Source organism: Staurois parvus, unplaced genomic scaffold (assembly GCF_062004578.1).
Source record: "Staurois parvus isolate SC_StPar_1 unplaced genomic scaffold, SC_StPar_1.0 ptg000017l, whole genome shotgun sequence".
In the NCBI taxonomy this organism is placed as follows: Eukaryota; Metazoa; Chordata; class Amphibia; order Anura; family Ranidae; genus Staurois; species Staurois parvus.
The window spans coordinates 8790841-8816691 of record NW_028317813.1 but is presented as its reverse complement, the minus strand read 5'-3'; the positions used below and the strand labels follow the sequence as shown (position 1 = coordinate 8816691).

Genomic DNA, 25851 nt, shown 5'->3' with positions numbered 1-25851 from the left:
GCTGCCTGCACATAGCTCCAGGCGGCTCCAGCCACATAAACAAACCCGTTTCACACTGTACAGCACCATTGTGAATGACCCCCCAGGACCTCCTAAAACACAGCTTTAGGTATATTTATCAGCTCAATACACTTTCATCATTTGGATTTAGCAGGAATTTTGTAAGTTATGTTGTGTTTGTGTCTGCTAACATGCTTTTAGTGTATTTGTAGCAAAAATATTGTTTTGATATTTTTTTTGAGGGGGGGGGGTCTGTCAGGTAGGCTGTACAGGGCCGTAGGATTTTTACTCTGACATGGTCATGCACAACAGTTGGAGGAAGAGCCCAGGAAAAGGGACTTACCCTGGCATTGAGCCACACTCATCTGAGGTCTTCTGTGAGGAGTACTTTTGGAGGGGGGGGGGGGGAGTTGAGTATATGTGCTAGGGGGCAATTTGGGAGGGAAAAAGACTTGTGATAGAAGGGAGGGTTAGGGGGAGCACTTGTATAGAAAGAAGATTTGGGGGGCAGGAGAGTTGGGCTAGAAGTGGGGAGAGGATTCATGTGTGTGTGTGTGTGTATGGGGGGGGGGGGGTGACTGGAAGGGGTATCTGTGCTGGGTGGAAATTGGGGTGGTGATTTGTGCTGGGAGGGGGAATTTGAGAGCAAGGATCTGTTCCAGAAGTGGGGATAGGATTTTGGGAGGGGGAGATTTGTGCTAGAAGTGTGATAGAAGTTTTGGTGGGAGGAGGAATTTAGGGGGTGATTTGTGCTGGGAGAGGGATTGGGGAAGGAGGATTTGCGCTATGGGGAAATTGAAGGAGGAGGGATTTGTGCCAGGATGGTGGTTTTGTGCTAGGTGGGGGGATTTTGGGGGTGAAGAGAATTTGTGCAGGGAGGGAGGAAGATAATTTGTGCTGGGAAGGAGAATTTGGGGGTATTTATTCTGGGAGGTGGTATTGGGGGAAGGGGGTTTGTGCTGGGCAAGGATATGTGCTGGGAGGGAAGAGGATTTGTGCTGAGAGGGAAGATTTGGAGAGATGGAGTAGGCTTAGTTCAGGAGGGTAATTTGTGCTGAGAATGCAAAGATTTATGCTGAGAGGGGGTAAGCATGCAAGCATGATTAGTCCTGGATTTTTTTTTTTAAGGGAGTGGGTATTTTTATGGGGTAATCTTGCATTCGCCTGACCCCTAAACTGTGCATTACACACTCCTGCACTTTTTTTTGTTTTATACTCCTGACCCCTAATGTACATTACAAACTCCTGTCCCCTGCATTCTGCACTAAATACAATACAGTGAGGAACAGAAGTAGTTGAACACCCTGTGATTTTGCAAGTTCTCCCACTTAGAAATCATGGAGGGGTCTGAAATTCACATTGTAGATGCATTCCCACTCTGAGAGACAGAATTAAAAAAAATATTCAGGAAATCACATTGTATGATTTTTAAAGAATTTATTTGTCTTGCACTGCTGAACATAAGTATTTGAACACCTAAGAAACCGCAAGAATTCTGGCTCTCACAGACCTGTTACTGTGCCTTTAAAAAGTCCACCTCTACTCCACTCATTAATCTAACTTAGTAGCACCTGTCTGAGCTCTTTAAAGACACCTGTCCACCCCACAGTCAGTCAGACGCCAACTACTACCATGGGCAAGACCAAAGAGCTGTCAAAAGACACCAGAGACAAAATTGTGGACCTCCACAAGGCTGGAAAGTGCTACGGGGCAATTGCCAAGCAGCTTGGTGAAAATAGATCACCTGTTGGAGCAATTGTTAGAAAATGGAAGAGGCTAAAGATGACTGTCAGTCTCCCTCGGACTGGGGCTCCATGCAAGATCTCACCTTGTGGGGTATCACCAATGATAAGAAAGGTGAGGAATCAGCCCAGAACTACAAGGGAGGAGCTGGTAATGACATGAAGAGAGCTGGGACCACAGTTTCAAAGGTCACTGTCGGTAGAACACTACGCCGTCATGGTTTCAAATCATGCATTGCACGGAAGGTTCCCCTGCTCAAGTCATCACATGTCCAGGCCCGTCTGAAGTTTGCCAATGACCATCTGGATGATCCAGAAGAGGCATGGGAGAAAGTCATGTGGTCAGATGAGACCAAAGTAGAACTTTTTGGTCTAAACTTCACTCGTCGTGTTTGAAGGAAAAAGAAGGATGAGCTGCATTCCAAGAACATCATCCCTACTGTGAAGCATGGGAGTGGTAACATCATGCTTTGGGGGTGCTTTTCTGCGAAAGGGACAGGACGACTGCACTGTATTAAGGAGAGGATGAATGGGGCCATTTATTGTGAGATTTTGAGCAACAACCTCCTTTCCTCAGTCAGAGCATTGAAGATGGGTCGTGGCTGGGTCTTCCAACATGACAACGACCCGAAGCACACAGCAAGGTTCTGGAGTGGCCTAGCCAGTCTCCAGACCTAAATCCAATAGAACATCTTTGGAGGAAGCTGAAACTCCGTGTTGCTCAGTGACAACCCTGAAGCCTGACAGATCTAGAGGAGATCTGTGTGGAGAAGTGGGCCAAAATCCCTGTTGCAGTGTGTGCAAACCTGGACAAGAACTACAGGAAACGTTTGACCTCTGTAATTGCAAACAAAGGCTTATGTACCAAATATTAACACTGATTTTCTCAGGTGTTCAAATACTTATGTTCAGCAGTGCAAGACAAATACATTCTTTAAAAATCATACAATGTGATCTCCTGAATTTTTTTTAAAATTCTGTCTCTCAGAGTGGGAATGCACCTGCAATGTGAATTTCAGACCCCTCCATGATTTCTAAGTGGGAGAACTTGCAAAATCGCAGGGTGTTAAAATACTTCTGTTCCTCACTGTATATTGCACATTACAGACTCCAGCACTATATATACTATCTTGTATATTACAGGCTTCTGCACTATATACAGTACATTGTATAATAGAGACTTCTGCACTATATATACTATATTGTACGTTACAGATGTCTGCACTATATTGGACATTACAGATTCCTGCACTACATACACTATAGTGTATATTACAGACTTCTGCACTATGTATAGTACATTGTAATTTACAGATTTCTGCACTATATACACTGCATTGTATATTACAAACATCTGCACTATACACACTATATTGTACATTACAGACTCCTGCACTATATGCACTATATTGTACATTACAGACTCCAGCACTATATTGTACATTACAGACTCCTGCACTATACACACTATATTGTACATTACAGACTCCTGCACTATACTGGACTTTACACTATATACACTACAGTGCATTCAGAAAGTATTCACACCCCCTTCACTTTTTTCAATTTTTTAATGTTGCAGCTTCATACTACAGTTGTTTAAATTCATTTTTTGTACCCCATTAATCTATACTCAGCACCCCATAATGATAAAGTGAAAACAGAATTTTAGAATATTTTAAAAATAAAAAACTGAACTATCACATTGGCATGAGCATTCAGATCCTTTGCGCCAACACTTGAAACTTAGCTCAGGTGCCTCCTATTTCTTTTGATCGTTGCTGAGATGTTTCTCTACGTTGATTAGAGTTCCCATGTGGTAAATTAAATTGATTGGACACGATTTGGAAAGGCACACACCTCTCTATAAAAGGCCTCACAGCTGACAATGCATACTGTATCAGAAAGAAAAGGAACTGCCTGCAGACGATTATTGCAAGGCACAGAAAAGGAAAGACTACAAATATATAGTGCTGCACTGAAGGTTCCCAAGAGCACAGTGGCCTCCATAATTCTCAAATGGAAGAAATTTGGCACAACCAGGACTCTTCCAAGGGCTGTTTGCCAAACTGAGCAATTGGGGGGAAAAGGGCCTTAGTAAGAGAGGTGACCAAGAACCTAATGGTCACTCTGACTAAGCTCCAGAGATCCTGTGTAGAGATGGGACAAAGTTCCAGAAGGACAACCATCACTGCTGCCCTCCACCAAGCTGGGCTTTATGGCAGGGTGGTTAGATGGAAGCCTCTCCTCAGTGCTTAGGGCTTTCATGTGTTTTGCACTATGGAGAGGCTTCCGTCTAGCCACTCTGCCATAATGCCCAGATTGGTGGAGGGCTGTAGTGATGGTAGTCCTTCTGGAACATAAGCTTATCTCCACACAAGATCGGGTTCTTGGTCACCTCTCTTATTAAGACCCTTCTCCCTCGATTGCTCAGCTTGGCAAGGCCACCAGCTCTTGGAATAGTCCTGGTTGTGACAAACTTCCATTTGAGAATTATGTAGGCCTCTGTGTTCTGGGGAACATTCAGTGCAGCAGAATTTTTTTGTAGTGTTCCCCAGATCTATGTCTCGCAATAATTCTGTTTTTGAGATTTTCAGGCAGTTTCTTTGACCTCATGGGTGTTTTTTTTCTGATACAGTATGCATTGTCAGCTGTGAGGCCTTTCATAGAGAGGCATGTGCCTTTCCAAATCATGTCTAATCAATTTAATTTACCACAGGTGGACTCTAATCAAGGTGTAGAAACATCTCAGCAATGATCAAGAGAAATGGGAGGCACCTGAGCTAAATTTCAAGTGTTATTGCACAGGGTCTGAATACTTATGCCAATGTGATATTTCAGTCTTTTATTTTTAATAAATTCATGCACATTTCTAAAATTCTGTTTTCGTTTTGTCATTATGGGGTACTGATTGTAGATTAATGAGAAAAAATGAATTTAAACAACTAGTATCAGGCTGCAATATAACAAATTGAAAAAAATGAAGGGGGCCTGAATACTTTCTGAATGCACTGTATATTGTACATTACCAACTATATTGGACACTAGATGCCTGCACTATATATACACGAAATTGTGCATTACAGAGTGTGCATTCCTAGATTGTAAGCTCGAAAGAGCAGGGCCCTCGATCCCCTCATGTTTTGCATTGTATTGGTATTGTTCTGTCACATGTTCTGTCCTTCTTTGTAATGTACAGCGCTGAGCGAACCATTGGTGCTTTATAAATACTTTATAATAATAATAATAATTACAGATGCCTGCATGATATACACTATACTGGACCTTACATAATCCTGCACTATATATACTATATTGTACTTTACAGACATCTGCACTATATACACTATATTGGACTCCTGCACTATATATGCTACGTTGGAAAATACATACTCTTTATAGACTACATATTGTACATTACAAACTCCTGCATTATATATATTATATTGTCTACTAGATACATCTGACTGTAGCACTACCCCTTAGGAGTCGCTGAGTTTTGGGTCCCCCTAAGTTATGCACGGCCAGGCAACATGCATTTTCCACACTTTGCGCACTGGAGTTAAACAACAGTGCTTGAGCTTGGTTTTGTAATTTTGTTAAGGGGTTAAGGACTTGGATGGGGCCTAGGGTTATATGGGATGCCCGAGGTCCTATAGAACTGGAGAACAAATGCCTTAGCAACTATGTACAAAAATGTGGATAGCAACAGTCTCTTTCCTCGAAGAGCTCCAAAGATTCATACTTAGCAAGCCAATTGGGTCTTTCACCTGACTGCTCTCTCCCCTTATCCAGCCCAAGGGGTGTAGGAGTACTCACACTGTCCTTTCCTGTCAGCTTAGTGGGTTGGTGGCTGCCTTCAGTCCTGTCACTAGGATGGCTCCTTCTCTGCTGTTCAGGATGTCCTTCCCAGCAGACAGTGGTACAGTGGAGATCCTCTTTTCCAGCAATCTGCCTGTAGGTAGGCCCCCTCACTGGCTCCACACTCCAGCTGCCCTCACTCCATCTTCCAGCCGACACTGCACACCTCCCCTCCAGGCTCTGCCACATTTGAAGGGTGTCCTGGTCACCATGCCCAGCCTCCTGCCAGGGGATTGGCCAGGGTCCTTCAAACATGCAGATCTGGGCCTCCACCCCTCTTTCAGAGAGCTCTCAGGTTTCTGGAGAGGTGGGAGGGCTCCAGAAGCCCTGACCTGATGGAGCCTCCTAGCCTGTCCTGAAGTGAACTCTTGCCTCACTCACGGGCTGACTCATCCCAGGCTGCTACTCAGCCTCTTCCTAAAAAAAAAGAAACAAAAACAAACAGCCTATCTAGCTAACCCGGAAGGCATTACATGACCAAAGTGTTCATTGTCTCAGCAGTTGCTGGTTGCTAAGCAGTCCCTGCATATTTTAAAAGGGATGATCAGAGTATGAAAAAAACAAACATACATACTCACCTAGGGGAATGCAGCACCAGTCTGATGCAGGGGCTGACTGGCAACTTTTGGCCCAGGGGGCAAATACAACCCAGAGGCCCATGGTGCAGCGACTGAGCCCCCCTCTCGCTTTCCCTCTTCCCTATCTCCTCTCAACCCCCATCCGAAAGGGTGGGGGGCTAATAGCGGTGTGCAGAGTATGACGTATGTAATGTTTGTGGCAAGGGCAAAATAGTACCAATAGTTGTGGTGCACTGCAGCAAACTGAAGAGTTAAAATCAGTGCACAAATATGGGGAAAGCAGTAGCAAATAGAAAAAAATGTCCCCGTGTCGGTGGTGTCACTGGAAGGAAAAAATGTCTGTGTTGGTGGTGTCACTGGAAGGAAAAAATGACATACCTCTTTTGATAATGTACTTGTAGTATGAAACGTGTCGAGGAGCCCTGCACGCCGCGACGTCACGCCACCGGATCACGGAGGTCCGGCGGCCATTTTATTCACCAGCTGGTCAGTTCAAATTCATGTTACTATAATCTTATTGCTTCATCTTTTGCACTGCAACAAGTGTATGTTTTTGGATTTTACTTTTTTACTAATTTGTACCATTAAAGCATCATTTAAAATTCTACACCATGGGAATACCCCTTTTCTTGGCTCCGCACCGAGCACTTTAATTTCCCAGCGATCCCCGGTGATTATACCAGTGCCTGGAAGAGATTGATCCATATATCCTCACTTGCCACTATCCAAAGGAAGGCCACCCACTCCCAGGCTACACCCCGGACCACCTTAAGAAGGGATCCTTGACCGACCACCATTATACCATACAACGCGCTTGACATATGCGCATCTGGTGAGTGCGCATTTTATCTATTTTATCAGCACACCCACCTATTTTCCTATATACTGGGATTAAGTACAGTCACCTGGCGATCACTTTGAAGAAATTTTATTGAGATTCTATTGAGATTTTATTGACATTTTATCATCTAAACGCATTTTACATGCATGTCTGAGTTACTGCTTTCTGTGGTTGGATGAGGGAAGGGACGGAGATATCTCCACCTCATCCAATCAGAGAACACCTTGTATTCAGAAAGGTTAATATTAAACGACCTCTCCTCCCTTCACTAAAAAAATTCTTATAGATGAATGTCCTTGTGAGTACACAGAGGACAAAACTTTTTTTTAAAGTTGTGGATAAAAAAAATGTTGGCGCTATATAAATCCTGTATAATAATAATAATAATAAAATGGAGAGGCATTAGAACCCCACTCGGGTTTTTATTGCTCTGTATATCTCGATTAGGGAGATTCACCCTCTCTATTTGTCCTGTATTTGTACCTGTATTTGTACTGTTTTCAGTGAGTGAAAGTTAAGGAAAATTTCAAGTTTTAATTTGTTACCAGAACAGGAATAGAGGAGAAATCTTTCAATGGGGACACTAATTATGATGACAGGGTTGTGGGAGTCCCTCACTTTAGTGGGAATTGTTCTCATTTCCTGTTTTGGATATGAAACAGGAAGTGAAATCTGCCAATTGGGACATAGATGTAAACAAATACTGACAGGGGTTATAACCCTCCCTTACTCTATCCAAATTGAAAAAAAAAGATTTTTCTTTAGTTCTACTTTAATAAACACAACTCTTTCTTTTTCATATGTGCAGGGAAGGAAGGAAGGAGAGGATTTCTTCCAGCACTGGATTTGATAACACTGTAGAGTGATTAAAATATAATAATGTGGCCCTCAAACTGACAGGTTTGGAGACCCCAAAGGAAGGAAGGATGCCTCATTGTTATATGTGTATGTAGCCCCCTCTGGTGTTCTACTAGAATAATGTAGGCAAATCTAGTGTGTATGACTCATGGTAACTGCGCGAGTCTGTGATTACGGTCGGGTTACTGCAGGTCAAGCTGGATGGCTTAACAGGTTGGGACTCCATTGCCTTCACCTGGCTCTGGAGGACCAATGGATCCTTCCAGAAGCCAGTAGGCGGAGACCTTATCTGCATGTTTATGGGAGACTAACCAATCCCAGGTTGGGAGGCCCTGGTAGAATGGTGGACCAGCCCATAAATATGAGAGAGTCAGGCTGTCAGGGGAGTCAGGTGGAAGATGGAGTGCTGAGGAGACTGTTGGTGGCCTGGGAGGGGTCCCCTATGTCTGGGGGGGCGGCCTCCAGGCTGGCTCAGGAAGGTCCATTCATCAGTATGGCATGAACAGGATCAAGGCCTGGCAGAAGTGGGAGCAAGGAGGACAGGGTGAGTACATCAGCACAACGTGGGATTCACAAGAGGAGAGAATGCCACAAGTAGCAAGCTTTCTAAGGACAGCGCTGTGCCTAATCCTTTATCCTTGTAGATCTTCAGAGCAGCCAGGAGGGCTGGTAGTATCTGCAGACTGTGGAGCTGGGAGCAAATCTATAGGGGAGAGGAGATATCTCTGCATGTAGTTTGCAGCAAGCTAAGCTCATTTTCAAGGGGGCTGCGAGTTCCTCATCTGTAAGGGGCTGTTGCTACTGATCCACAATGACTGACGGATTTCCAGGAGCACAGTCCAGGTTCTCTTTCTGTAAATAGGAAGACAGTTGTCACTGTGCATTGATTCAGCCAAGCTGGGCATCCCATCATCCCTATGACCCTATCCAAGTTATTTCCTCTAATAAAATATCAAAAACCAAGCTCATGGACTGTTCAGTGACTGTGGATGAAAGTGTAGAAAATGCGTGTTGCCTGGCTGTGCGAAGATTAGGGGGATCTGGAAACACAGCAGCCCTCACCAGGGTAACGCTACATGTAGTAGGATATATAATCGTATGCAGCGGGTCGATAAGAATGTATGTGCATGTACACGTGATGTGTGACCTGATCAGTGTACAGAACTGGCTAGCACGTTTCCTGTGCCAGGCACACTGGACTGTTCCCCTGAGACGTGAAGTACATGTGAACTGAATAGCGCTCCTCCTTGTCATGGATGTGTGGGTGACTGGTAGAACTCAGGGCTTCATGTGAGGACCAGGCCTCCTGCCCACTCATCCCTGCAGCAGAATGGAAGAAGAAGAGAGCTGCTGCATCCGTTGCCGTGGGAACCAGGTCAAGTCTCGCGAGTCCTTCCCGCATCGCTCATAGAATAGACTAGCTACGAGTAGGGAGATCTCGCGAGATTTGAGCCGGGTGCTTCCGGTCGGAGAGGACAGAGGAGTCGCTGCGGTAGGCGAGGAAGAAGAGGAAGGTGAAGGTAGGTGCAGGAATGGATGGACCTGAGGGCAGAGTGTCCGGGCGCCGATGTTATCTCCCCTTCGCTTCTATTGCTTCTAATAGAGGCGGCTATCCATCCCGCCCACACATGAGCCGCAAGAACCAACCTCCATCTTACGTTCCCACAAGGAGCACCTACCCCCCACTGCACACTACACGGCGGTGTGGGATGACTACCATGTCAGGACAACTGAGCATGTGTGACAGGACGGCCTTCTCTGAGGGGACATTGTACACTCACTGACCGGTCCTCTCCATCACACTGAGAGACTGCCTGCCTCTTCTCCCCTTCCCTCATCAACTGATATCCACATGTCACCCGGCTTACATCTACGGAACACAGGCCTACTGGAGGGTGATAAAGAGGAACATTGTAATATAATGACATCACTGACCTGAGGACATCACCTCTATGTAGTGACGGTTACATCGTAACATGGTGACATCACTGGGACTTGGTGACAGTTACATGATGCTACCAACACCTATCTGATGACAGCTCCTGTACAGTGACAGTTACTTTGTATCTTTCTGCCAACATGGATCTGATTACAACTACTGTCCTTAGTGATGGTTATGTTGTATCATACGGCCAACACCGATCTGATGACCTCACCTATATGTCATGCCCTTTGCGCCCAACACTGAGCTGGTTACATTGTAACATGATGACATCCCTTGTACATAGTGACAGTTACATTGTAACCTGATGTCACCACCTGTACATAGTGACAGTTATGTGGTATCATACTGCCAACACTGACCTGATGACCTTACCTGTACATAGCGACAGTTACATTGTAACATAATGACATCACCTGTACATAGTGGCAGTTATGTGGTATCATACTGCCAACCCTGACCTGATGACCATACCTGTACATAGCGACAGTTACATTGTAACATAATGACATCACCTGTACATAGTGACAGTTATGTGGTATCATACTGTCAGCATCAATCTAATGATATCACTTGTACACAGTGGCAGTTACTTTGTATCATACTGTCAACACTGATCTGATGACGTCACCTATACATAGTAGCAGTTACATTGTAACATGAAGACATCACCTGTACATACTGACAGTTACATTATAATATGTCACCACCTGTACACAGTGACAGTTGTGTGGTATCATACTGCCAACACTGACCTGATGATCTAAACTTGTACATAGCGACAGTTACATTGTATCATACTGCCAACACTGATCTAATGACATCACCTGTACACACTGACTGTTAAATTCTATCATACTGCCAACACTGATGTGATGACCGCACCTGTACATAGTGACAGTTACATTGTAACATGATGACATCACCTCTACATACTGAAAATGATGACATCTCCTGTGCATAGTGACAGTTCTGTGGTATACTGCCAGTATCAATCTAATGATATCACTTGTACACAGTGGCAGTTACTTTGTATCATACTGTCAACACTGATCTGATGACGTCACCTATACATAGTAGCAGTTACATTGTAACATGATGACATCACCTGTACATACTGACAGTTACATTATAATATGTAACCACCTGTACACAGTGACAGTTGTGTGGTATCATACTGCCAACACTGACCTGATGATCTAAACTTGTACATAGCGACAGTTACATTGTATCATACTGCCAACACTGATCTAATGACATCACCTGTACACACTGACTGTTAAATTCTATCATACTGCCAACACTGATGTGATGACCGCACCTGTACATAGTGACAGTTACATTGTAACATGATGACATCACCTCTACATACTGAAAATGATGACATCACCTGTGCATAGTGACAGTTCTGTGGTATACTGCCAGTATCAATCTAATGATATCACTTGTACACAGTGGCAGTTACTTTGTATCATACTGTCAACACTGATCTGATGACGTCACCTATACATAGTAGCAGTTACATTGTAACATGATGACATCACCTGTACATACTGACAGTTACATTATAATATGTTACCTACTGTACACAGTGACAGTTGCATGGTATCATACTGCCAACACTGACCTGATGACCTCACTTGTACATAGCGACAGTTACATTGTATCATACTGCCAACACTGATCTAATGACATCACCTGTACACAGTGACTGTTACATTCTATCATACTGCCAACACTGATCTAATGACATCACCTGTACACAGTGACAGTTACATTGTATCATACTGCCAACACTGATCTGATGACATCACCTGTACACAGTGACAGTTACATTGTATCATACTGCCAACACTGATGACCTCACCTGTACATAGTGACAATTACATTGTTACACGATGACATCACCTGTACATAGTGACAGTTACATTGTAACGTACAACAACCAACACCAATCTGATGACCTCACCTGTACATAGTGACTGTTACACTGGCCATAAATGGTTAGAAAAGTGTCAGAAAAAAACAGTGAACTTTATAAAGATCTGTTAAACGTGCATGTGATAATGTTATCATTGTATCAATATTTGTGCCCCAATTATTGACATATTATCGATAATAACATATATGGTACACTTTTATTGATTACGCTTACAGGGTTACGTTTTAGCATGCGTTTTAGGGTTCCTCGAACTGTTTTCAATTGATTCCACTACTAATGTTTAAAAAATTGATTGTTTAGGCTCAAAATTCTGACATGACGGTTCATTTTTTCTTTTTTTTGCCATTAAACTTTGCATTTCGATTAGCAACATTAGCCCACTAACATTTCGAAAGACGAACAATCAAGCGCATCGAATGGTCTTCTAATCATAGTGACAGTTATGTAGTATCATACTACCAATACTGACCTAATGACTGCACCTGTACACAGTGACAGTTACATTGTATCATACGGCCAACACTAATCTAATGACATCACCTGTTCATAGGAGTCACAATGTAACATGCTGCCAACTCCGATCTAATGATATCACCTGTGCATAATGACAGTCACCTTGTGACATGCAGTCAATGATATCACCTGTAAAGAGTGACAGTCACATTGCTTCAAAAACTGATCTGATGACATCACTTGTAGGTAGTGATGGTCACATTGTAATATGCTGCCAGCATTGACCTGATGACATGATTTGTACATAGTGATGGTCCCATTGTAACATGCTTCCTTCAGTAATCCAGTGATATCACCTATACAGTCACTAAGTAACGTGGCCAGCACTGACCTGATGACATGACCTATACATAGCGACAGCAGACTTGCCACAAATTAGGAGCTGATTGACTTGACCCCGTGGTGAATACTTTGACAGTTTGCTGCCCACTCTTTGGGGTTTCTGATGTTTTGACAGCACTGATTTGATGACATCTGTACATGGTGACAAAAGCTCAACCTGCTGATTTATCCAAAACCTAAACTTCCTATGTTACCTACCATTGAGATTGCATGCAATATTTTACAGTCATTTACCACAACTAGATGTGCTTTGAAAAATCTCTATTGCACCTTTGTACAACTCTGCTGCCAGTTGCAGAATCCATATGTACATATACACAACTATAAAGGAGATCACCTTTCCCCCACATGACCAGTAAGCAACCTCATGTAGGATTGCTGAAACCACACTCACATGAGACACTTACTTCACTCCCAGACTAGCAGTCTTATGGCCAAAATGTTTCTGGAAATTTGATGAAGTGTTTAATTCGTTCACTCAGCAAATGTCACAGTTACAATTCATCTGTGTGTCATAAAGTTACATAACTGTAAGTCAAATACTGTTAATCCAGCCCAGGTCTGCTGCATGCCTGCATCACTTCTCAAGGACAGGAATGCTCTGCACAACCTCCTTGGAATGCCATGACTCGTGTGATTCACTTGTCTTCCCGCATGAATATGACTTTCAGTGTTTTTACAAAGTGCGTGTTTCTAGTTACAATGACATTTGTGGTGAGTTTAGAGCTCACTGAATATTAACACATTCATAGCTCGACAAATAGTCATTGTTTTTTTTTCTCCATTTTTGTTGATCATTATTGTTCCTGGAAATAATAAATAAGAATCCCTATGGAAGAGATAAGCCCCCCTCTCCTTGATAACTTGTATAGCCCTCATTCACACCTATGTACAGCACTCAACATGAAGAACCTCGTTCTTTACTATTGTGGTTGTTCACATCTCTACACTCAGCCACTTGAAGCTTGAAAAAGAACACAAGCTTTATTTGGAATTGTGTTGCATGTCTTTGGCCCAATAGACTTCAATGGAAGCTACTCTAAACCTACTACACAAGCTTTTTCATGCCTGGACAACTGTTCTCAACTTTCCTCCCACCCAGGAAGCCCAACCAAAGTAAATACAAAAGGAGGGGTAAGTTCTTGCTGTGCTGGATATGGAGGCTTTTATCCGTATGGTGTGGGAACACCCCACTCTTTACAACCACAGCGGAAGTTGCTGAAGATGGTGTCATGACACATGGAATAATGTGCATATCTCATGCCCTACAAAATTCTGAAAAAAAAATGCCAGAAAAACGCTAAGCTTGGTAGGAAAGGAAGCTTAGAGTTATTTAAAAGAAAAAAAAATGTTAGCAAAGCTTTATATATGATGGTATAGCCAGATCTGACTATTCAAATTAGCAGAATATTTTAACCCTAGAAGAACTTTTCTAATGTGTCTCAGGATTTGTAGCACTAATTTTCAATGACAAGTCCTGGAGTGCTGAGCATCCTCATGTTTGTTATCTAGTGCTGAGTTTAAGCACATAATGGGGATTTACTAAACTGGTACACACAGAATCTGGTGCAGCTGTGCATAGTATCCAACTTCTAGGTTTTATTTTCAAAGCTTAAAGGATAAGTTAAAAAAATAAATAAATACACATATTTTTTTTGCAGGTAAAAAAATGTGCATTTATTTTTTTTTATATTGGGAGCCTGTAAAGCATTGCACCTGTGATTAGCAGATCATGGGGGTAATGCAAGGTTCCTGCAGACTATCAGTGTAGCTGTCTGCCTGTTCCCTAAATACAGGTGTAACATGTAGAATGTTATAGAAGGAGGTGAATTTATTCTTTAATTCTGGGTCTCCAAACTTTATAAACAAAGGACCAGTTTACTGTCCTTCAGACTTTAGGGGGGCTGGACTGTGGCCACTGCAGTAGAAAAGGTTCCAACGTCAGTGGGGAAAAAACAATGCCTCATCTTTGGTGTTAGTGGGAGGAATTGTGCCCCATTGTTGGTGTCATTGGGAGGAATTGTGCCCCTTATTTGGTGCCATTGGGCTACATTGTTGGCGTCATTGGGAGGAATTGTTCCCCATTATTGGTGCCATTGGGAGGCATTGTGCCTCTTCAGTAATGTCAGTGGGGGGAATTAATCCTTATTGTTGGTATCATTGGAAGGAATTAAGGCCTATCATTGCAGTTATTGGTTCCATTGTTGGTGTCTATGGGAGAAATTGTGCCCCATCATTGGAGTCATTGGGAGGAATCTTGCCCCATCATTGGTGTCATTGGGAGGTACCGTGCCTTTTTGTTGGTGTCAGTGGGGGGAATTATGCCCCGTTGTTGGAATCAGTGGATGAAATAGTGCCCTAAGGGCTGGATAGAAGCAAGCAGATGACCGCATCTGGCCCCCAGGCCACAGTTTGATGACCACTGCTTTAATTGAACAAGCTGAAGGTAGAAGCTGATTGGTTACTATGCACAGAGTGCACCAGTTTTAGAAATACTACCACAATGTGTGTGTCATGGGAGCAGGCCTCATTCTGATTGGTTATGGGTGTCACTGGCCATCCTCTAATCAGTGTAGCATCACTTTTACGGCTTCAATTTTAGCCCAAGGCATTGGAAACTCTATTTTTTTAATGTCTATATAATATAAATGCTCAGACACTCTGTAGCAGCCTGTGTCTTTTATCTTGATAGTAAGGGAAGGAGGGAGACAGTGTTAAGGTAGCCTTGACTATATCCTAGTTATAGCAAGTGTTGTATAATCGCTTCTCCTGATGTGTGTACACTTTTGTAAGCGTGTGAGTTGGAATGTGTACAAAAGAAGATATTTAAACTATATCTTACTTAAATAGGAAATAGCTTTGTTGCTGGTAGACATTGGGGGTTTAAAGTCAACCCATCAAGGTGGAAACATGACAGTTTTCATTGCTGATCTGTTATTGAAGCTTCTAGCTCTAGGGTTGTTATCTTTGATTGGCTGCCTAATGGGTGATTGATCTGGAACAAGTATGTAGATCAGGAGTTACAATTTCACTGGTTCCATGCTTGTTTGGAGTCAGTGACTTAGTGAATCAAGCAAGGAGGGGGTGACATCCTTGGAGCAGTAATTGTAGCTCCGCCATAATTGTCCTGATAGATGATCTTTTTTTTTTTTTTTTTTAAAGTCCAGGTACACCCAGTATACATACTAGTGAACTTGAACTATGGGAAGCAGAAATCTAACACCCTTTGAGCCCATCACATTGATAACCCTTTGTATACATATTTGTGTCACAGCCTAGATATATTCTCCTATAACTTTACTTCCTACCAGCATTTCTCATAAAACACAGCCTTTGTCGCCCAGGAGAAATGGCAGAATTATTTGTGTTGTCCCCCAATGTTCACCCAAACCTTTAACCCAACTGTAGCTGCTCTTAGAGGTAGAGAGAGCTCTATATTCAAGTTTTGTAGTAAGACATGTAAAAATGTACACTGCATACAGTTGCAGAAACTCCTTACAAGCTGACAAAAGTGATGGAACCCATACCCCCCTCCGCTTTTATCATTCAATCAGCATAACCTTTAAGATTGTTTGCTGTAACCGGACTCTTTCTGGGTGTTTTGTGGTCATTGCCTACTTAGCTCTTTAACTGCAACACATGCCTCTCTGAGCTTGGAAAGTGCACATTAATGCACTTCATCAGTACAAAAATAAATGCATTGCCGCGTCAAATTGTAAAAATGGTTTGCTTAACTACTTATGTCCTTTCTTTGTATAGTTGAATAGCAGCGGTCCAGTAGACTTGGACTCCTTATGAAAGAATGTATTCTTGCCTCATTGTTCAAATTGCTAAAGATGTTTGTTAGCATCATAGACCTGTTACCATGGGCTCTTTGTTCTGGCCAAAATGTCATCCTAAATGATAAGGCAGTCTTTCTCACACAAATGAACCCCTGCAATAATGCCTCATGCACACTGGGCGTTTTTGTCCTGGTGCATGGGGGCTCCTGGATTTAGGTGCAGTCGGAGGGTACAGGTGCACCATCCAGCCCTGCTGATGACAGCCTGTCAAAGAAACTAACAGCTGCTGCAGCTGGATGGGGCATATAGCAGTACTTACATTTAGCCAAGAGATGAATGCCTGGAATGCAAGCATACTAAAGGGATATGACTGCCAAGAGATTTTGTGCGCCAGATCATTTTGGCCTGGATGTCTGTGGAGCTGATCTATGGAAAATGGAGCACAGAGCTGTTGCCGATAGCAACCAGAATCTTTAATTTTTATGTTTTAGTGGTATCTAAGGACAACAACTTTACTTGCGATCCATGCCTGTTTGCGTCATTTTATCATATATCTATTACTGGTGTTGAATGGGGGTTGGCATAAGTACAGCAGATTTACTAAATAAACTATGGAAATAATGGTGTCTGGAGCTGGGCTTTAATTAGGCTTATCCAGAAATTGGCTATTTTTGGATAGTGTATTTATAGATATAGCACAGCATTGCTTTAAGATAGTTTACATTGGTAGTATGATTCTGGAAACATTGGCATACCCAATATCTTTTTAAAGTTTCTAGGTTTTGTTTCATTGTGTATGACACCTTTTGGCACTATGTTATGTCCAAAATGACATTGACTGCATGTTGACTCAATGATGTGTATTTTTCCTCACAACTATCCTAGCCAGTGACGAAAGCCGTCAGACGGGTGCTGCAGGTCATTTAGCTCTGTCTTTCATTGGTTCAGCCTGCATTGATCACAAGTTAAATAAACATATGGTACTTCAGCAGACAATTGGTCCACCTGCATGAAAAAGAAGTGCAATTCAAGCAGCATTGAACACAGAAAATGTATATATTTCTAAAGCATGGCTCTTTGCATGGCAGGAAAAAAAAATGTTCACAGCTCCAAATGTTCCTATTTGAAATGTCTCTTTCCAACTAAGCAGAGGCCCTATGGGGTTTGGTATAAAAGAACAAGTCATCTCTCACATCATGAGGCTTACTTACTACACCCTGTTCCAAATTATTATACAAATTCTATTTAAGTGTCACAAAGATTAAATATTTTGTTTTTCAGTTTAACTCATGTATGGCATTATGTCTCAGGGCTCTTTTGATCACTGAAAACAATCTCGGACACCTGTGATAATTAGATTGGCAGGTGAGCCCTATTTGGGCCGGAATCCTGGGAACAAAGCTGGTCGGCCCCTTTAGGGTCCCCGAAGGTGTAAAGATGACCTCTGCAAAGTATGTGGAGTTTATGACTGACCACTTTCTTCCCTGGTACAGAAGGAAGAACTATGCTTTCCGTAATAAAATCATCTTCATGCATGACAATGCACCATCTCATGCTGCAAAGAATACCTCTGCATCAATGGCTGCTATGGGGATAAAAGGAGAGAAAGTCATGGTGTGGCCTCCATCCTCCCCTGACCTCAATCCTATTGAGAACCTTTGGAGCATCCTCAAGCAAAAGATCTATGAGGGTGGGAGGCAGGTTACATCCAAACAGCAGCTCTGGGAGGCTATTCTGACATCTTGCAAACAAATTCAAGCAGAAACTGTCCAAAACCTCACAAGTTCAATGGATGCAAGACTTGTGAAGCTGCTATCAAATAAGGGGTCCTATGTTACAATGTAACGTGACCTGTTAAAATGTTTACAAAGTTAAAATGTTGTTAAAAGTTTGATTGAAATAGCTTTTGATTTCAGTAAATACGCTGCAAACACAACAAATGACAATTTTCAGTTCTTTACAACCTATAAAGTGTTTTGAAACTTACTGTGCGTAATAATTTGGAACAGTGCATTGTAAGTGTTTTATGTTTAAAAAAAATACTGTTATCATTAGGAGGTTTGTGCAATAAAATTTGAATTGTACTCTTAATAGTTGATAACATGAGAATTATGCTGACTGTTATTTACATCAATTATTTAGGTAAATGAGAAAAATCTCATTTGCATAATAATTTGCAACAGGGTGTATATGATATGTAGGTGACCCTTACCATTGCAGCATGGTTGTACTATAGAAAATAACATCATACCTTTCTTATGTTAAGATGCTTAAAAATTCTCAGGAGTCTGGGAATCCAATATCTTTTCTAATTATATTTTACACCCATGTTTATCTTTGATTGAAATGAAAGTAGAAGTTCACCCAGCGCCACATTCTAAAACTAATTTATCAGCCCTGTAAAGAGCAAATTCCCATACATGCCTTTTTTGAAGCCGATCCGGTCTCCAGCGGCGGATGCTGTGTGCAGGAGAGATGCCTGGGAAGTGATGTCACCTATAGACTTACTATGGGGCTTCGGTTGTCAGCTGCCTCTCCTGCACATGCCTACGCACTTAAGCCGCCGCTGACATCTCAGATGCTCAGAATGAGACCGGACAGGAGATTAGTTTTAGAATGTGGTTGCGAGTAGTTTTAGACTTATTTTTGAGTGAACTTCTACTTTAAATTTTCAGATACAAAATTCCTGACAAACAAGTTAACTTGTTAAAGAGTTATTAGAATTTCTTGCTGTTGACCTAAAAGTCAGAGTACCTCATACACTGTCAGCTTGAGACCCACTCAGACACATGCCATGCCCATGAGTCCAATGGAGTCCGCCTCCTTAAATGGCACTCATGGAGGTATGGTAGAGGGGGTGGTCACCTGCACGATGACAACCAATGATGCTGTGCAGCTCAGCTGTAGTTAACAATGGAACTGGACTCACTGTTATGTTTTGCTTCTTGAAAGCTTCCATCTGCTTATCAGATCTGATACTCACAGCAACCTCTGTTACCTCTGCATGTCAGGCAATGTAAATTCTGGATGGCCTGAGCTCCATGCTGACAGTTTCATGCCCCTGATACCCAACAGAAATAAAGTATTTGCAGGCCTCTCTAAGCTCACCTGTACACACAGTATAAAAAAACTCTCAGTGACCACAGTCCAAGCAATTGCCATGCTAAAGCTAATGATGAAAATGGCTTCTGTTTTGCACATCTTTTAAAAAGAAAAAAAAAATTGTTAGCAGAGGTTACCTTTAGTGTAAACTACATGTCAGAACAGTAATTTGGTCAGCACAGACCCATCTAGCAGGGCAGAAGACCTGCTTTTTTCTGAGGCAGTTTAGTAACACTTACAGGTCTTGTCCCTCCCCCAGCCTGAGACTGGATAGTGAAAAGAGAAGTAGCAGCCTGCTGAGCTCTCCTCTAACCCCTCCTCAGATTTATACTACTACAGATGTGAAACAGTTTACTACCCTGCATTTCTAACTAGCTGGACAATGATAAATATTATTGATTGGGTTACACTTGCGTGTAATGATGTTAAGCTGTAAATCTAATTTATCTGTGCTAAACATTCATACAGACTGCCAAACACTAGAGCTGATACTATGAAATGGCCAAGTTTCCACTATATTGATGTGAACACCTACGGATATTTTCATGTGTGTATCTAGCGCAGGTAATGTATGACTTTTTTTAACTGTATTGGTTATACGGCCACATGCATCTGTATACTTGTGTGCTATCACGACTGTATAAAGTTAAGAGTTAGTCCATCTGCAGTATGACAGATCACAAATAGAGCTGGCAGATTCAATATTCTACTGTTGTTCTGCCATTGTGCCACTGCCATTTTCAGGGGGTTCTGCTTTTCCTGTAAGACATTTTGTTTAGTTTACATTTAAGAAATTCTTGTTTCCTGACTGTCATGCTGATCGTGGCTAGCTTTACTACTTTCTGAGTTTTTAATCCAAAGCATTTTGTCATCAAAGTAAGAACTCCTGATCTGCATGATTGTTCTGAGTCAAAGGGGTTGATTTACTAAAAGCATCATCATATAGATATTCTCAGGTTTCAAAAATGTGCATTGCAGTGCTACTTGGCATGACATACTTTGCAGGTTGCAAATGTCATTTACAGGCACACAGCAGACATTGCTGAATGAATTCAGCATTTGAAAATAATGCTTCCCTCTTTATTCAGGTCCATACATAATTGAACACATGCCTAGATCTTACTGGATCAGGGCACAATTCACACCATCTGTGCCAGATCTTCATATATTAATAAGATACTGACCAAGGCAGGCACTATTTTTATTGAGTTAGACTACCACAGCGTTTCCATCCCTTAAACTGCTAATTTCAGAATGATGATGCTTATTAAAATGTAAGTGTGTTATTCAGTTACCAGGTAAAGCAGTAAATAATTAGTCATAAGTAGCAGTCAAAAGGAAAAAAGACAATATACAGTCAGGTCCATAAATATTGGGACATCGACACAATTCTAACATTTTTGGTTCTATACACCACCACAATGGATTTGAAATGAAACAAACAAGATGTGCTTTAACTGCAGACTGTCAGCTTTAATTTGAGGGTATTTACATCCAAATCAGCTGAGAGGTGTAGGAATTACAACAGTTTGCATATGTGCCTCCCACTTTTTAAGGGACCAAAAGTAATGGGACAGAATAATAATCCTAAATCAATCTTTCACTTTTTAATACTTGGTTGCAAATCCTTTGCAGTCAGTTACAGCCTGAAGTCTGGAATACATAGACATCACCAGACGCTGGGTTTCATCCCTGGTGATGCTCTGCCAGGCCTCTACTGCAACTGTCTTCAGTTCCTGCTTGTTCTTGGGGCATTTTCCCTTCAGTTTTGTCTTCAGCAAGTGAAATGCATGCTCAATCGGATTCAGGTCAGGTGATTGACTTGGCCATTGCATAACATTCCACTTCTTTCCCTTAAAAAACTCTTTGGTTGCTTTTGCAGTCTGCTTTGGGTCATTGTCCATCTGCACTGTGAAGCGGCGTCCAATGAGTTCTGAAGCATTTGGCTGAATATGAGCAGATAATATTGCCCGAAACACTTCAGAATTCATCCTGCTGCTTTTGTCAGCAGTCACTTCATCAATAAATACAAGAGAACCAGTTCCATTGGCAGCCATACATGCCCACACCATGACACTACCACCACCATGCTTCACTGATGAGGTGGTATGCTTAGGATCATGAGCAGTTCCTTTCCTTCTCCATACTCTTCTCTTCCCATCACTCTGGTTGATCTTGGTCTCATCTATCCATAGGATGTTGTTCCAGAACTGTGAAGGCTTTTTTAGATGTCGTTTGGCAATCTCTAATCTGGCCGTGTTTTTACTGGCATTTCCAAAAGTTAAAAAAAATTACAGTTTTAAGTGCTAATATCAGTATTTAGGCTAATAAGAAGTACAATATGCAATTAGCAATGTGATTTAAGGTAGATATTAAGGCAAAAAACATATTTCTTTTTTATTTTTGATATATAGTAAATAAGTAGCTCAAGGGCAAGACTCATGAGGACAAGAAATTAGAGTGGGCAGGCACACGCACGGCATTGACCCTCACAGTGACACTGACAGCAGTGTACAGCAGCACAGATGTTGATAACACCTTATTGACATGATTCGTCTGCTCCTAAGTCATAGTGACAGTCTCTCCTCGCCAGGTGGTCCCTTCAGTCCAAACAGCACTAACAGTCTCGCTCTCGGCTTGCCTTGCCCCCTTCCCGCAGACTCGTACTCGAGGCTCTAGCCACTCCACTCCCTTGCACCATGACATCACAAGACACATTCAGGCACTGCTTCCACCAGACCAGCCCCTTGGCAGCACCACCAGAATACACTGTAGCAGACACTCAGATGGTCTCAGCCAACTCTAGACCGGAACTATGCAGTTCGAGTCGAGCTTCACAGCCATAATTTTAACTGACAACCTTTTCCTTTTACTGGCAGGAAAAAAGTGCCTGTTTTTTACTGGCTGCCAGTAAAAATACTGATGTTTGGCAACACTGCAGACATCCCGCCCCATGGACATTGCCTGTCTGGCAGACATCCTCTCCTTTTTGTTGCCCCCTGGCTGACAGACTTTATAAAAACTTTTTTGCCATGGACCATTATCCCCCCACCCCCTTCCCCGGTCTGACATTTTGACCTTCCCCGTGCATCCCCATCCCTGGGTTGACAAACATCCTTCTCTGCCTAACCCACGGCTAATAGTCACACCCTCCACTCACACATCACAACACTCTCTGCCCCTCAGCTTATACACTCGCTGAGAGTCATTCCTTCCCGGGACCCACAGACATTTTACCCTACACATACCCATCTCCCTGCCACGTCACCCCCTCACACACATTCCTTCCTCTCCTCCTCACTCCTAAGTGGCAATGGCTGCAGATGGCCTGGTAGAAGGACACAGGAAACTGGTGAAGAAAGGCCTATGGTCCCCAAACCTGCCTACACTGTACTCTTCAAGCAAGTACACAGCTGTATAACTGGTCCCCATTTCTAGCCCATACCACATACTCCACTCCTTTTTCCCACATTCTTCTTGCTGTCATACCCAGTGATCTCCTCTCCTCTCTTATGCACATGCTGGCCGCTCTTGTACTCTGTGCAAGTTCCTCCTGCACATACTGCCTGCTGTCAAACTCTCCACATTCCTCTTATTGCACATTTTGTGGATGGTCATACCCTCCTCACCTTTGTCCTGAACGTGCCACTTGTGGACATACTCTGCCCACTGCTCTGCTGCACATGATACTCGGTGTCATACTCGACACACTTCTTCCCTGCGCATACTGCCCTGTGTCATACCATTCGTAAACTCACTCACTCTACTGCACATACCTCCCGCTGTCATACTCTTCTGCATGCTTCTCCTGATCATGCTTCCCCATGCCATACCCTCCACACTCTTCTCCTGCCTGCTCTCATATGCTCTGCACTCCTTTCCTGATACTACCCCTCCCCCAAGTCCTGCACATACTGCCTGGCATCATACTTTACACACTCCTCTCCTGCACATACAGCCCACTGTCATACCCTCCACACCTCTCTTCTGCACATACTGCCCACAATAATATCCTTCACATTCCTCTCCTGCATATTTTGCCTGATATACCCTCTGCATTCCTCTCCTGCACATATTGCCTGATGTCCTACTCTACACACCCCTCTCCTGCACATATTGCCTGATGTCCTACTCTACACACCCCTCTCCTGCACATATTGCCTGATGTCCTACTCTACACACCCCTCTCCTGCACACACAGCTCACTGTCATACCCTCCACACTCCTCTCCTGCACATATTGCCTGATGTCCTACTCTACACACCCCTCTCCTGCACATATTACCTGATGTCCTACTCTACACACCCCTCTCCTGCACACACAGCTCACTGTCATACCCTCCACACTCCTCTCCTGCACATATTGCCTGATGTCCTACTCTACACACCCCTCTCCTGCACATATTGCCTGATGTCCTACTCTACACACCCCTCTCCTGCACACACAGCCCACTGTCATACCCTCCACACTCCTCTCCTGCACATATTGCCTGATGTCCTACTCTACACACCCCTCTCCTGCACACACAACCCACTGTCATACCCTCCACACTCCTCTCCTGCACATATTGCCTGATGTCCTACTCTACACACCCCTCTCCTGCACACACAGCCCACTGTCATACACTCCACACTCCTCTCCTGCACATATTGCCTGATGTCCTACTCTACACACCCCTCTCCTGCACACACAGCCCACTGTCATACACTCCACACTCCTCTCCTGCACATATTGCCTGATGTCCTACTCTACACACCCCTCTCCTGCACATACAGCCCACTGTCATACACTCCTCTCCTGCACATATTGCCTGATGTCCTACTCTACACACCCCTCTCCTGCACACACAGCCCACTGTCATACACTCCACACTCCTCTCCTGCACATATTGCCTGATGTCCTACTCTACACACCCCTCTCCTGCACACACAGCCCACTGTCATACACTCCACACTCCTCTCCTGCACATATTGCCTGATGTCCTACTCTACACACCCCTCTCCTGCACACACAGCCCACTGTCATACCCTCCACACTCCTGTCCTGCACATATTGCCTGATGTCCTACTCTACACACCCCTCTCCTGCACATACAGCCCACTGTCATACACTCCTCTCCTGCACATATTGCCTGATGTCCTACTCTACACACCCCTGTCCTGAATATACTGCCTTCCTTCTCTGTATTCCTCTTTTGCACTCACTTTACACAGTCATACCTTCCACACTTCTCTCCTGCACATACTGCTCACCATCATACCCTCCACACTTCTGTCCTGCACACTCTCATATCATCCACGCTCCCCTCCTTAACCATAGTGCCTGTTGCCTGCACTCCTCTACACATCTTATCCATTATGGGCTCATACCCACAGGTGGATTGGCTTGTATGGTGTAAAAAAACAGGCATTTACTTGCCACAAAGGAAGCACAGGCTTTGGACAGCAGACTCTATGCTGTTAAAAGTCTGCACCTCCCATGCACCTAAAAATGGCAGTTTCTTATGTTGTATGAGCCAGAATACCATTGTGCATGAGTTTTCCAATATTGTAATTTCCCTAACTTTGCCCATTTTGAACAGAAAAACGTTTGCGTTTTGCTGTTCCCCAAAGACTCACCACTTCTCAAACAGTGCCAGTTCACTTCTGAGATGTATGGCTCCCACCATCATTTAACTCACTTTCTGTTAACCCAGCAAATCAAGGACCCCTGGGGGTGCGTCATCATGCCGGTCTGGGCTCCAAGTACTGATTAAATACACATCAGTACGTGAACATAGCAATGTCCAATAAGTAATTGGAGCAAGAACTGCCCATCTGCTGAAGGGGACAAGGAAGGACCCACAATGTCAGTGGACCAGTTGTGGGCTTCAGGGAAGGACTGCAGTGAGGTGGGCAGAGAAGTTGAGCTGGACTTTAAATTCTTTGTAGATGAAAGGTAGCCATATGCAGCTTGATTCAAACATCACTTTTGAGAATTGGACCCCAGCAGCCAATAATGACCAATTCCAACTGTTGGAAGCACTTTTTCACACCCAGCGATTTAACCTGGAGAAGAGAGGAACAAATATTTCACTGTACTTTTACAGGGCCATTAAGAGAGTAGACTATGAAGAGGTCTAGTGTGGCAGTGAAGTTGAGGACAAACAGATGTTACACTGCCTGTTATATATATGTTTTTTTGGTGAGACATCTGCCTGGTTTGCCAAGTCTAAGGGTGGCCATAGATGAGCAGTTCTGTCTAAAATCAGCCTTGTGGAATCTTGTCTGTGCCGTCACCTGCCTCAGTCATCAGATGATGTTACAGTATGAAGCACAAATGTGGTAAAAGCCTGTAAAGGATCCAGCA

At 43.2% G+C, this 25851-nt stretch overlaps 1 protein-coding gene across 2 annotated transcripts in view; it reads left to right on the top strand.

The window, feature by feature from the left end:
• The first annotated feature begins 9245 nt into the window (after positions 1–9245).
• The window catches only part of ARF3 (ARF GTPase 3), a 35760-nt gene continuing 19154 nt past the window's right edge, over positions 9246–25851 (top strand). The window contains exon 1 of one of the 2 annotated variants that reach the window (XM_089679465.1): positions 9246–9400. The gene's annotated coding sequence lies outside the window, so the exon portion shown is untranslated. Of the gene's footprint in view, positions 9401–20042; positions 20068–25851 lie in introns of those variants that run through there. The other variant, XM_089679472.1, reaches the window with a different exon arrangement.